The 14,889-nt window shown below is 32.9% G+C and overlaps 1 protein-coding gene across 1 annotated transcript in view; it reads left to right on the plus strand.

Annotated features, from left to right (window-relative positions):
• LOC146530647 (acyl-CoA:lysophosphatidylglycerol acyltransferase 1-like) overlaps nt 1-14,889 on the plus strand; it is a 125,332-nt gene that overhangs the window by 739 nt on the left and 109,704 nt on the right. The window lies entirely within an intron of this gene.

Below are 14,889 nucleotides of genomic sequence, written 5' to 3' on the forward strand. Positions count from 1 at the left end.
TTGGTGTATTTAATATTAATTTTTTAGTTATTTTGTATGTTAACTAAGTAAGGAATGCTTACAGAGGGGTAAAGTATGAAGGGGGCATGCGCGCGTCTTTCTAGACTGCATCTTTAGCTCTGCCCGGGACTTTGCCTGTTACAATTTTATACTCTTTTGATATAGAATTTTTTTAAAGTTTTCTTTTGAAATATATATTTTTTAATAATTTGAAATGTTGATTTGAGTGTTTTTTAAATTGGTTGCTATTTCACTGGTATTTTTAAATTTATAATTTTGTTTATTATGTTTGAGTTACACTTCTCTACACACGGTGTCTTAAATTAATGCGGAAAATGGAGAACGGAGTGTCTAGACACTTGACTTGAGCTTGTCTTGCCAACTCTTATGTGGGTGGTATAGCGTAAATATGAAAATGAAATAATTCATTAGGTAATTCGTTCTCCGCAATTTTTTATCAATATTATTTGATAGAGCAAGTCGCCCTTTTTAATTGTTGTTACTTATTAATTCTTTTTCATTTAAACAAAATAGGCTTGTGATATTTTTCTTTTATGGCAATTTGCATTGCCAAATTTAGAAAAGTATATACAAAATTATACCTAATCGGTACTGTTTTTAAATACTCTAGGGTATTGTTAACAATTCAGATACGAACCAGTCATTAATTATTTATCTATTAATTAGTATGAAAAATCTGACGAGACGCGATAATAACGTACCTATGGCACGATTGCCTAAAGCGATTGGGGTATATTATTGTGCTATATTTTTTTAAAATTCATTTTTTTTTATTTGTCACTCTCCTTTCCATTCCGTTCTGCACGGAAAGTTTTTTTTTAAGTAATTGAAGTTTCTCGTCAAAAGGTCGTCTCTCAGTAATTTTGCACAATTGTACCAATAAAAAGCAATAAGTGCAACTAACGTGTTCTTTCTCATATCAAAAGTAGTAGTGGTTGTAGGCGTAACGAACGCATCCTGCTTATCAATTGATTAATTCTGGCTGATAGGACGACGACCTAATTTTATTTATATCACGTAAACAGACATAAAAATAAATTTTTAGATGAAATTATTAATATATGTATTTTTTAGCTTCACGCTGTATTGCCCCACGAGGGCAGTTATGATGCAGGGGCATAAGCATGTGACTGTAAACGTGACAGGTTGTTGATTCGATTCCCACTCGAGGAGTTAGGAACGCAAATGGAGTGTCTTAACACTAGATTTCCTCTGCCTACTCTTCTATGTGTGGGATGCACAGTGAAGCTAAAAAAGAAGAGCATCTCTTGAATAGTTATGAGCTTTCATAGAACAATGGTAATTCATTAACTCATTCGTTAATTTGATGAAATCGATTAATTTCCTAAATTTTCTAGTTGAATAGGTTTTGTCTATTATGAGAACGATTATTCTATTCAAGTATCGATATTGAATGATAATAAAAACAATACATACTTTTAATTTTTTTGAATGAATGAATTGTAAACTATTCTATGATCAACTTCAATAGACCATTTACGATTATGGTTTTTTTTCATTATAGCCATTCAACACGAGTAACAGATATAGTTCAAAAGAATTGAATGAGATATTTTTAATTAGTGTTGTATTATTAGAATACCTTTTATTAATAATGTTCTTGTATAATATTTATCAATTTGATCTAATGAATGTAAAATAATTATGTATTTCTAATATTATTACTGTGATATAGTAGAATTTTGTATTCGAATATTTAGAATTAGTTTCGTTTTTTTATTAGCTATGCAAGAAAAAACATGTGAGGTGGAGGTTGACGGGGGGTTTGCAAGTATAAACCACTGCAAACTCATCGTCAGCCTTCTCACTTTTCATGATCGATCTACAGAAGAATGAAGAGCTGTAGATGAATTTCCTAGTATCAAGGCAGAAGAGAAAGTTATTTATTTAACTTAAATGTTCTACATATTTACAATAATATGTTTTAGAATAAAAATTCTAAATATAGTATTGAAATAGTTATTGATATTAAAAACAACAGTTTCATATATTATTAATTAATACATTTTGGATTATGAAACTCCTTGAATTACCACGTAAAGTGAAGGTTGACGAGGGGCTTGCATATGTTGGTGTATAGCAAACTCATCGTCAGTCTCTTTTCTTTGCGCGAATATTCTAACTAAAAGTAAGAGTGGACCTCACCTTTGAGGGCTTTTTTACACACTTTTTTAAATAATTTTGTTTTCATAGGGATGTATATAGATCTAAGAAGGAGAAGAGTTCAGCTCCTAGGAATTTGTAAGAAAATAGAAGAGATTGTAAGATGCGAAGACTGACGGGGGGCTTGCACATTTCCATTTATTGCAAACTCATCGTCAGCCTTCTCGCATTTTATAATAAATCTACTAAAAGTATACGGAACAATATATGGTTTTTTGGAAGAGTCTTTCTGATTACTCTGTGAATTTATTCATATGTACTTAGTACAAATAAATATATAGAACTTTAACGTATATTTACTTCATTTTTTGTATAAAATATAAAAAAAATATGCAAATCAACGACAGACGGTGACGGGTTTTTTTCAGAGTTTTACCACTTTGGTAGCATAGATATTTGAAGTTATCTCTGCATTTGTTTACACTTTCATAAATAATATCCAAAATGTAAAGAACATATATCATGCGAAGTAGCGTCAGACGGGGAATTGGTATGTAGCAAGTTCTACCAGTTCATCGTCTGACGTTTAAGTTCCCATGAACCCTCGTCAGAATAAAAGGAAATTGTACTCTTAGTGATATTTCATAACATATTTTTTATTGAGAAGAATATTTGCGAATATCTTTTTTTTTTTGCAAATTATTTATTATACCTATTTATTTTAACTCGTCGTCGAATGAATCAGCAAGAAATAAATTATTGTTTTTACAGATCCTCAAACCGCATTTCTCAAAAATGGATGTCCTGCATACGAGGTTACGTCATACGAAGAATTGGTATGTTAAGTTTTACCAGTTCATCGTCTGACGTTTAACTTCCTATGAACTACTTTCAGAAAATTGCAAGAAAATTAAGTACTCATATTTATCTGTAGATCTTCAGAAAGATCTCATGAGAGCTACCGGACCGACGGAGGACTGATATTTGTAATGTATTTACCAGTCCATCGTCCAACGTGTGGCTTTCTATGAACATTTGCCAGGAAGGACTCCGGAGGGACAGCTGTGTTGGACTATTTCATATTGCTTAGTTCCAGGACAGGATATTTATTCTGCAATGTATTTATTCAATTGTTTCATAAAGTTTCAGCTCTAGGCTAAATCATCATTTTGTAAAATATTTTCTGTTAGAAAATTATATGTATATTTCCATGATTTAAAAAAAAATCTATTTTTGTTTCTTGTCATTGGAAACAATTAAAATATATATACTAGCTGGAAATAGTTCGTTAGACATGGCAGCATAAAAAACTGTGACCAGTCAAATGTAGTGAAGACTCAAGCAAAAAAAATCCAATTACAGATTTGGAAATCGAACGAAAACGGATCAAAAGTTCCTTTGTAACTTTCTATTTCATATAAACAATCGTCAAGAACATACTCGTGCCTATTTGTAAGAACTTTAAAATATTTTGTCGCGGACAAAAAGGCTTGAAAGATATGTATTTTACTAATATCATTTAGTTATAATGTTAATTTCTTTCAAAGAAAGTTTATTTCTAATTTGTGACTGAACTGAACTAAATATGAATACTGAACTATCATAATAAAGATTTTATATACAAACATATATTTTTTATTAACTTAACCTATATTAGATATATCATGCAATTTTAATATAATTCGAATCTTATAAAATTCTTATTTATTTGTACTTCAATGTAAGAAATAAAAAAATAAACTGTTATTAGAGTGGTTAAACTTTTAAAAACTATTTCTTTGTACAAAATATTCTTTGTGGATGCGTATGCGCATCTTATTATGTCGCTTACTTTATACATATTATATTCAGAACGATATTATTCCTAATCATAAAATAACAAAAAAAAAACTTTTAAAATTTTCTTCTTTCTCTTTCGTTATCTTTTATTGAAACAATCACGCAATATAGACACATTTTTTTCTGCTGCCTTCAGATTTCGGTGGAAAGTGGGGAACGGAAGTATTTTAACACTAGGTTCCTGGGTAAACCCCTGTCTACTCTGCTATGAGCGTGAAGCTAAAAAATAAAGACTTCAAATTCGTCGCCTATTTTTTTTATAAATAAATTCGAAAATATTAATTCGTAAATTCAATAAAATTAAAATAATTTGGCTTTACAATGTTTTTTCATAATCTTATATTTACAATATCTTCTAAACTGTTCCTGTATAAAGTGTTAACAAATATCATTGTATAGAAAGTTTCCATGTTGTCCGAGGTCACGACCGCGCCCGTATGCTCTAATAACATTAACTGATGGGCCATAGAGGATATTAGTAAATGAATGCCCTGATTGAGGACTCCCTTTAAAGAGGGAAGACATTGATGCACTATCGATTCAATAAAAATGTAACTTGAAGATAACCGTATCTTCTTGTTAAGTTCACACTGTATCCCACACATAGTAGGGAGGGAACCTGCAATCTTGTGATAAAACGCTCCGATACCATTAAGACGCTTCCGTCCTTCTTCCATTCCTAGAACTCTTGAGGCATTTCGTCTTGAGTGACTAACTCAGTTGCGCACCTCGCTACCGGGGTGAGAAAATAAAATTATTAAATATTTCTTTCCCCTGAATGGGAATCGAATCCACAACCATTACGTTTACAGTCGCACGTTTGTGCTCCTGCACCAGAAGGGCCTAACATACCATTTTCTTAATGTATTGCTAAGCTTTGTAAGCTGTAGTTGAAAAAATGGAAAGATTTTTAGCAAATTTTCAAGACATTACATATTAAGCAGAAGAAATCACCCTGTTCTCTAATGAGCAAGTTGAGTGAAAAGTTTTTGCATTTAAGTTTTATCCCGATCATGAATCGAACCCACAGCACTTAAAGCAAGACACTTTCTCAACGCTAAATGTATTAATTACATACAAAAGATATATATTGCTGCTTTAATATGTAACAGCCTGTTAAAGTAACTAAGTTATTTAGTCTCATAAACCCGTAATGAATATAAAACTGGTTCCGAGCGACCTTACATCAATGTAATTACAATTAATCTTTATAGCGTCTATACGATAGTGCACTAGCTTTTTGCTATAGTATTTTTTTCAGCCTCGCGCTGTACCCACATGAAGCAGGGTAGGTAGGGAGTCTAGTGTTAAGACACTCCGCTCCCTACTTCTCGATGAATTCTGGAGGCATTGCGTGTTTAGTGGCGGAATTCGGTTCCTTCTGCCTACCCTGCTGTGTGGAGGATAGAATACGGAGCTAAAAAATGTATATGACCTATAATTATCCCAATCCAAATAAAACCTAGCACCTGTAAAACATTCTATTTTCATTTATTGAAATAAATAATTGAGATAATTATACACATTTTAAGTTGAATATTTAATCTTAATGGAAAAATATATGGAGAATTTGCAAAGTCATTCGGCTCACTCAACCTAATTCGATAAATTAGCTAAAAATAATTATAGAACTCTGAATATTTTAATATTTTTATTAATATTTTTACATAGAAATATTATTTGAACTAAGTGTATATTTTATATTCTAAAACAGCGGTTCTCCTGTATTCTATAGGACTCTCCTCGGAGAGACGACTATCCTGTAATATATACTAATTTTTTCCTTTTCTCTCATAATAATGTAGTTCGAATGAGCTAAATGAGTGTTTCCTAAACAAAGCAAAAAAAAACACTTCTGCTTAAAAAGTTATTTTTTTTAGAATTGTAGCACAATTGTATATCCATCCATCGTAGCGCAAGGGCACAAATGTACGATTGTAAACGCGACGGTAGTGGGTTCGATTCCCACTAGAGGGATGCAATATTGAATGTTTTTATTTCTTCGTTCTGGCTAACATGGCAAAGCGCGGCGTTGAGTTCAGAAACTCAACACGCAATGTCTTGAGAATTCGGTGGAAAGTGGGGAACTGAAGTGTCTTAATGGGGACTTAACACTAGGTTCCCAGGAGGTAGGGTATAAAGTGTGAAGCGAAAAAAAGCTGATGACAAAATAAATAGTTTTGTAGTGAAGCGGGTGAAGTCGCGAGCGAGTCGCTAGTATATACATATGTGCCTCGATTGCTTGACGGGTGGTCTTGTGGGTAGCGTCCTAATTTTTAAACGCGTGGGTCGCGGGTTCTAATTGAGTAATTGTATTTTTATGTGAAAGTTGTGTTCATGTTTCAAGCTTTAGGAGGTTTGATGTGTTGGATGTACACTTATTTACGTGGGAAGTCTTGAAAATACTTACTTCTGTGAATTCTTGAGTCCAGCCGTGGCGCAGGGGCATAAAGTGTGCTGCAAAATCCACTGGTTGTGGGTTCAATCCCCATGCAAGGAAATGGAATATTTCATACATTTTTTCTTTGCTCTGGTGTCGAGGAAAAACGCGGCGGTGGGTTCCAGTTAGAAATCTAAATTACTTGCAGTAAAAAGTAGATTTTACAGTTTTTTTTGTAACATGCTAATAACACTTTGTCAGTCAAGTGTGAACTGAGGACAGTTTGATGGACAACGGTTTACTTAATTTCCGGTGTGCTCTCTTTGCGTATACGTTATATGTACGTGTACGTATAGCGGGATTATGTTATGTAGATTTAAGAGTAATGGATGTTTGTTTGTTTATGTTTCTCTATTTTTTTGTTTTTTTAGGGTTCCGTACCTCAAAAGAAATATCTAATCTTTTTATACGTTAGTCTAGTTTTATAGTTAGTATGTCTGTCTGTTAGGACCATTTTTCTCAATAACGTGGAGTCATGCTAAAATTAATATTCAAAAACACAGACAAAAGTGAAAGACATAGAAAAAAATAGAGCTTCAAATTGAATAAAAAATATGTACATATTGTCAATTTTAGTGGGCGGGTCTTATTAAAAACATCAAACTGAACGACCACATAAATGAAAATCAGCTTCACGCTGTATTCCGCACACAGCAGGGTAACAGAAAGGCAGAAAGAACCTAGTGTTAATACACTCTGTTCTCCATTTATCTTCATGTTGCTATGCTTTCATTCCTTAATAACATAAATTTAAATAAAAGACAAAATGTCACATCTTTTTCTAATTATCATTCCAATAAAGATACTGCGTGATGAGTAACAACCACTAACTCTAATCGGGCATGTCTTAATTGTGCCAGAACGGCGCCATCGCTGTTTTATATGGTTATAAAACTTACTTGTGCTTAAACACTTTTTTTATGTTTTTAGATTGAAATGTTTTTAATTATAATTTCGGCTAGAGATCAGACGTGATGCAGGGACGTAAATTGTGATTGTAAACGTAATAGGTTGTGCGTTCGAAACCCATTCGAGGAAATGAAATATTTCATATTTTCGTTTCTCCGCCCTGACCCATCAAGACAAGCGCGGCGTTAAGTTCCGTCACTCAACACTCTATGCACAAATATGGCGGAAAGAGGGATACGAAGGTATCTTAATGGGAACGGAATCTCTTAACACTAGATTTCCAGGTTCCGTCTGCTATGCGCGATAGAGAACATATAGTATAATATTAGTTAATCATCTCCAGTCTACGTTGTACCGCGTAATTGCCGAAGCCACAGTTATTAGATAATCATGATCACTATGTCGCTAATGCGGGCACCGCGACCGGCGTGGCATCTAATGCGTCATGGTATTTAAGGTATTGTTGCATGTATGCACGTATGTATGTATGTATGTATGTAGTGTTAGCTGGTTTGATGTGAATGTATTTAGGTAACTGTAGGATGAAATTGAATATTTTTTTTCTATATAAAAGATGCAAATAAAGGGGATGGCAGGTGGAGTAACTTTGAAAATGTACATAAATGGTGTCTTATTAAAATGATATAAATAAATAGCTTTATCCTGTATCCCGTATATAGCAGAGAAAGCAGGGAGAACTTAGTGTTAAAACACTCCGTTCCCCGTTAAGGCTGCCATCCTCCATTTTCTTCTAATTTTTTGAGGCATGTTGAGTGGTGGTACTCAACGGTACGCTTTACTATGTTAACACAGACATTCGCGCTGTATCCTGCACAAGTTAGGATATTCCGTTCATTTTAAGATTCTTCCCCACTAACAGCCCCAACACCAGAGCTCAACGCCGATTTTGCCTCATACCAGAGAGAAGAAATAAAAATATCAAATATTTCATTTGCTTGAGTGGGAATCGAACCCACAACTTGTCACCTGTTGCGCTTACAGTCGCACGCTTGCACGTCTGCACCACGACTGGCCTCAAATGTTCTCCAATAAACGTTTTATAACATTATACTCATGTATATTAACACCGTCCAAGCGCATAACTTGATTAAGTTGTACGTACATAAATCGAGAAGTTGCAACTATACTTCTTATTAGTTTATAGTTACCACTTTAGTACGTTAAATAAAAGAATGAGATATATCTTTGATCTATAACCTAATTTTATTGTTATTCATTTCAAAACTCTTATTTGAGGCCATCGTGACGCAGGGGCACTTAGATTATGGGTTTGATTCCCACTCGGGGGATGATTTTTTTAATTCTTACGCTTTTGTGAGAAGACAAAGCACATCATTGAGTTCCTCCACTCAACACTAATTATCACGAAAACAAGGACAATGGAGTGTGTTAACACTAGGTTTTCTCCGCGTAACCTGCTATATGCGATGTCTGTGAATTTAGCAGAGCATTGTCCAGCAGATCAAAAAAAAAATGGAGTTCTCTTCGCATGCACCTGAGTTCTATAGTTCCTGATAGGTTTTATAAATAGTTCTGTCGTTTTTACCCCTGAAAAAGTTATGTAAAAAAATGATCTGCTAACTTCCCTTGGCAGATCATAAAAATCGGGGCGAGATCTGCACTCATAGGGATGAATAAAATAGTTCCTGATAATTTTTAACAATAGTTCTGTTAATTTCACGAAGAAAAAAATTTTTAAACAGAAAAAAAGAACGTTCGTTTCGAAAATAATTCGAAAGGTAAAGTAATTTTTAAAATTAATAAAATGATATTCAGACGCGAGAACTCTTTATTTTACAATAGAATATAAGTAGTTCTACGATATTAAGCCTGAAAGAAAACCAGAACTCTGAAAAAACTGCCAGCAGAGCATAGTTGATTGTATGAAATATTGAAAAATGTCCATTTCAACTCTTCATATGATACAGTACTAAATAATTTTCTATTTTAATGTGCTCAGACACGGGAACTCTTTGATTTCTACTAGAATATGAGCAGTTCTATTATACAAAGCTAACTACAAAACCAGAACTCCTGTAAAAATGCCAGCAGAGCATAGTAGAAAATTCGATTTGTTGAAAAATATCAAATTAACTTGTTGCGACGAAAAATATTTCTTAAAGATATTAATATCATTCTCAGAAGCGAGAACTCTTTATTTTACAATAGAATATAGGTAGTTCTACGATACCTAGCCTGAAAGAAAACTAGAACTCTGAAAAAACTGCCAGCAGAGCATAGTTGAACATACGAAGTATAGAAAAATGACATTTTTAACTCTACATATGTAAAAGTACTAAATTATTTTTTTGAAAGTGTTCAGATACGGGAACTCTTAAGTTTCTATTAGAATATGAGTTGTTCTATTATAAAATGCCAATTATAAAACTAGAACTCCTGTAAAAATGCCAGCAGAGCATACCTGAATATTTAATTTGCCGAAAAATATCAAATTAATTTGTAGCGAAGAAAAATACTTTTTAAAAATATTAATATCTTGCTCAGAAACGAGAACTCTTCATTTTTCAATAGAATATAAGAAGTTCTATGATATTTAGTCTGAAAGAAAACCAGAACTCTAAAAAAACAGCCAGCAGAGCATAGTTGATTGTGTGAAATATTGAAAAATGTCAATTTCAACTCTTCATATGTAAAAGTACTAAATAATTTTCTATTTTAATGTGCTCAGACTCGGGAACTCTTTGATTTCTATCAGAATATGAGTAGTTCTATTATAAAAAGCCAATTATAAAACTAGAACTCCTGTAAAAATGCCAGCAGAGCATACCTGATTATTCAATTTGTCGAAAAATATCACATTAACTTGTTGCGAAGAAAAATATTTTTTAAAAATATTAATATCTTGCTCAGAACCGAGAACTCTTAATTTTTCAATAGAATATAAGTAGTTCTACGACATTTAGCCTGAAAGAAAACCAGAACTCTGAAAAAACTGCCAGCAGAGCATAGTTGATTGTATGAAATATTGAAAAATGTCCATTTCAACTCTTCATATGATACAGTACTAAATAATTTTCTATTTTAATGTGCTCAGACACGGGAACTCTTTGATTTCTACTAGAATATGAGCAGTTCTATTATACAAAGCTAACTACAAAACCAGAACTCCTGTAAAAATGCCAGCAGAGCATAGTAGATTATATGAAATATTGAAAAATGTCCATTTCAACTCTTCATATGTGAAAGTACTAAATAATTTTCTATTTTAATGTGCTCAGACTCGGGAACTCTTTGATTTCTAACAGAATATGAGTAGTTCTATTATAAAAAGCCAATTATAAAACTAGAACTCCTGTAAAAATGCCAGCAGAGCATACCTGAATATTTAATTTGCCGAAAAATATCAAATTAATTTGTAGCGAAGAAAAATATTTTTTAAAAATATTAATATCTTGCTCAGAAGCGAGAACTCTTCATATTTCAATAGAATATAAGTAGTTCTATAATATTTAGCCTGAAAGAAAACCAGAACTCTGAAAAAAATATTTTGTACTTTTACATATGAAGAGTTAAATTTGTAATTTTTCTACATTTCATTTGTTCAACTATGCTCTGCTGGCAGTTATTTCAGAGTTCTAGTTTTTTTTCAGGCTAAATATTGTAGAACTACCTGTATTCTTTTGTAAAATAAAGAGTTCTTGCTTCTGAGAATGATATTAATATTTTTAAGAAATATTTTTCGTCGCAACAAGTTAATTTGATATTTTTCAACAAATTGAATTTTCAACTATGCTCTGCTGGCATTTTTACAGGAGGTCCGGTTTTATAATTGGCATTGTGTAATAGAACAACTTATATTCTGTTAGAAATCCAAGAGTTCCCGTGTCTGACCACATTAAAACAGAAAATTATTTAGTACTTTTAGATATGAAGAGTTAAAATGGACATTTTTCAATATTTCATACAATCAACTATGCTCTGCTGGCAGTTTTTTCAGAGTTCTGGTTTTCTTTCAGACTAAATATCATAGAACTACTTATATTCGATTTAAAAATGAAGAGTTCTGGCTTCTGAGCAAGATATTAATATTTTTAAGAAATATTTTTCGTCGCAACAAGTTAATTTGATATTTTTCAACAAATCGAATTTTCGACTATGCTCTGCTGGCATTTTTACAGGAGTTCCGGTTTAATAATTGGCATTTTATAATAGAACAACTCATATTCTAATAGAAACTTAAGAGTTCCCGTATCTGAACACTTTCAAAAAAATATTTTAGTACTTTTACATATGTAGAGTTAAAAATGTCATTTTTCTATACTTCGTATGTTCAACTATGCTCTGCTGGCAGTTTTTTCAGAGTTCTAGTTTTCTTTCAGGCTAGGTATCGTAGAACTACCTATGTTCTATTGTAAAATAAAGAGTTCTCGCTTCTGAGAATGATATTAATATTTTTAAGAAATATTTTTCGTCGCAACAAGTTAATTTGATATTTTTCAACAAATCGAATTTTCTACTATGCTCTGCTGGCATTTTTACAGGAGTTCTGGTTTTGTAGTTAGCTTTGTATAATAGAACTGCTCATATTCTAGTAGAAATCAAAGAGTTCCCGTGTCTGAGCACATTAAAATAGAAAATTATTTAGTACTGTATCATATGAAGAGTTGAAATGGACATTTTTCAATATTTCATACAATCAACTATGCTCTGCTGGCAGTTTTTTCAGAGTTCTGGTTTTCTTTCAGGCTTAATATCGTAGAACTACTTATATTCTATTGTAAAATAAAGAGTTCTCGCGTCTGAATATCATTTTATTAATTTTAAAAATTACTTTACCTTTCGAATTATTTTCGAAACGAACGTTCTTTTTTTCTGTTTAAAAATTTTTTTCTTCGTGAAATTAACAGAACTATTGTTAAAAATTATCAGGAACTATTTTATTCATCCCTATGAGTGCAGATCTCGCCCCGATTTTTATTTGCAAAAAAATGATCTGCCAAGGGAAGTTAGCAGATCATTTTTTTACATAACTTTTTCAGGGGTAAAAACGACAGAACTATTTATAAAACCTATCAGGAACTATAGAACTCAGGTGCATGCGAAGAGAACTCCATTTTTTTTTTGATCTGCTGGACAATGCTCTGCTAAGTTCACAGACATCTATATGCGTGATACAGCGTGAAATGAACTAAGAGAGAATTATCAGGCAAACAGTAATATTATTACGTCGTTAATAATGTGTTGGAATTCTCGGGCTCCGTATCTGCTATCTGCGGCATTTCAATATTAGATGCCGGCGCTGAATTTTGCTGTGGTTTAGTACAATTTTCTGTATGAATACTGGGATTTTATGTTAGCGTAGTGGTTTGATATTATACTCTACTAATAATATGGAAATGAAAATATCTTTAAAAGATTTGTGCTATTTTAAGGCTTCTCGTGGCGTAGTGGGACAGTTTTTGAATACAGTAAACGCGATGGGTTCGATTATATTTAAGTTCGATTATATTTTTGTTTTCCCGCTTTGGTAAATAAAGTATGGCGTTGAACTCTGCGACTCTGCGTGAATGTGTGATTTATTAATAGGTTTTCTCTGCCTTTCTCTCGTTTTCGTAGCTAACAGAGTAAAATAGCAGCTGAAGGCGATTGTGTTGAATATGTTAAAGGATTGAGACTCGATTAGGTAACGAAATAAAAAAATAGAATAAGGATTCAAAATTGGAAATTAACTGGAATTAAAGTTAATTATAGTGCAGAATATCTCGTGGTGTCTTGTTAATAGTCCCAAAATTGGAAATTATAAGTTTATGAAAGTATCTATTAAATGCATTTAATGCTTGTCTAGCTTATTCTCAAACCCATAACCATTCCAACAAAACTTCTACTAACAACCACAAATGTGTAACCAACAAAAATAAACAACAAAAGGAATTAAACTAAAAACCAACGGATATTTCGTACCAATTGTTTTCCGTTACACTGAAACCCGTTTGTCTACGGTGACGGGAATAGCGAATGCAGAATAAAATACCAGCAGTACGCGTCGAGGCGTACCGTACTCTAAATTTCAATGTGGGGAAGACGTGGCAATCGAATTTTCACGCTTTGCAAACTTGAGAGAACGAATAATATGTACATTTGTTGTTTTTTATAGTTCTTTTAAGTCATAAAGCAGGATAGGAAGCTATTGTGCTCTAGGGTACTCTTTCGAAAGTATATTTGGGTGGCGTAACTCAACTCCGCGTGTTTACAGTCTGCATATCTCTTTCGTTATGTCTACTATTGTTGACCCCTTAATACGAGTACCTACATGCTTTGCCAGTATTCTCGATATTGCATTCTAGGTCAACCGAGGCCTCCCCTCCCCACTCTTCCCACCTTCTTCATTAGTGCTATCTTCATAAATATTAGGACAATCTTTCGTCACTCATTCTCTAGACGTTTGAGTACAAACCACCTCAGCGCGTTCTTTTTCAATCTCACCAAATCTGTAAATATTTTATTAATAAAAAAAATAAAAAAAGAAAAATTATTATCAGTATATTTCCCACAACTCCTCACTTTACCTTTGCTGATTCAATCCCAGGTTAAATACAATAAAAATTTAAATAAAACTCAAGCAAGGGAACCAAAATGGCGAATTTTATAGATTTTTTTACCATTCAAATTTACTTCTTAACAATGGTGTAGACGGGTCTATTTGCATAATGCCACCCGACGCCAGATCAATAGGCCCTGAACAAACTAAATCAGTACTTCAATAACGAATATCTTGTGGACTCAGCCAGTGCTTGTTTGATCCTGAGAGTTATTTGTATTCATGGAAGGGATGGAATTCATGGAAGGTTATAATTTGTTGTTATTTTTTATATCGCATAAACAAAGGGCGGCGTTAAGGTCCGCGACTCAATACGCAATATCTGGGAAATCACAAAGCTCCAAGAAAAATACTTATATATTACCTTTTTAATAATTGACTTAGTTGGATATTACATGAAAAAAATAGTCTACACTCTACACCAATTCATCACAACGTAACTAATATCGAGGCATTGTGCATTGAGAAGCGAATCTCAACACCGCGTTTTATCTTTTAACACGAACGAGATAATTACCAAAAATCATTTCCCTGAGTAGGAATCGAAGCCACGACCGTCGCGTCAGCAGTTAAACATCGTGTCGCTACTGTGCTGTTAAATATATTTGGAAATGTATGAGAATACGCAATAGTAATCAGCTTACGTGTTGAATTATTTATAACTTCTATAATGGTTTGGTTTACTTCAAGAGATTCCCCTCTGAATTATCTCGAATATAGGTAAAAGCGAAACTTGGCTGTTAACGTATAAATAGAATTATGTTCGTGTATTATATAAATTTATTATTTTGCTATAAATTCTGGATAGAAAGCAAAAGTTAGTAAAGAGGCGTTTGAGTTTGGATTCGGGTTCTAATTAAAATCGAGGAAATGAAATATTTAATATTTTTATTGTTCGCTTTGGTAACGAGGAAATGCTCGGCGTTGAGTTCCGCTACCCGAATACGCAGTGCAGTGGAGTGTCCCAGGTTCCCAC

The sequence above is a fragment of the Heliconius melpomene genome, chromosome 16 (genome assembly GCF_056956725.1).
Source record: "Heliconius melpomene rosina isolate 202511_hmr_F chromosome 16, ASM5695672v1, whole genome shotgun sequence".
Classification (NCBI taxonomy): Eukaryota; Metazoa; Arthropoda; class Insecta; order Lepidoptera; family Nymphalidae; genus Heliconius; species Heliconius melpomene.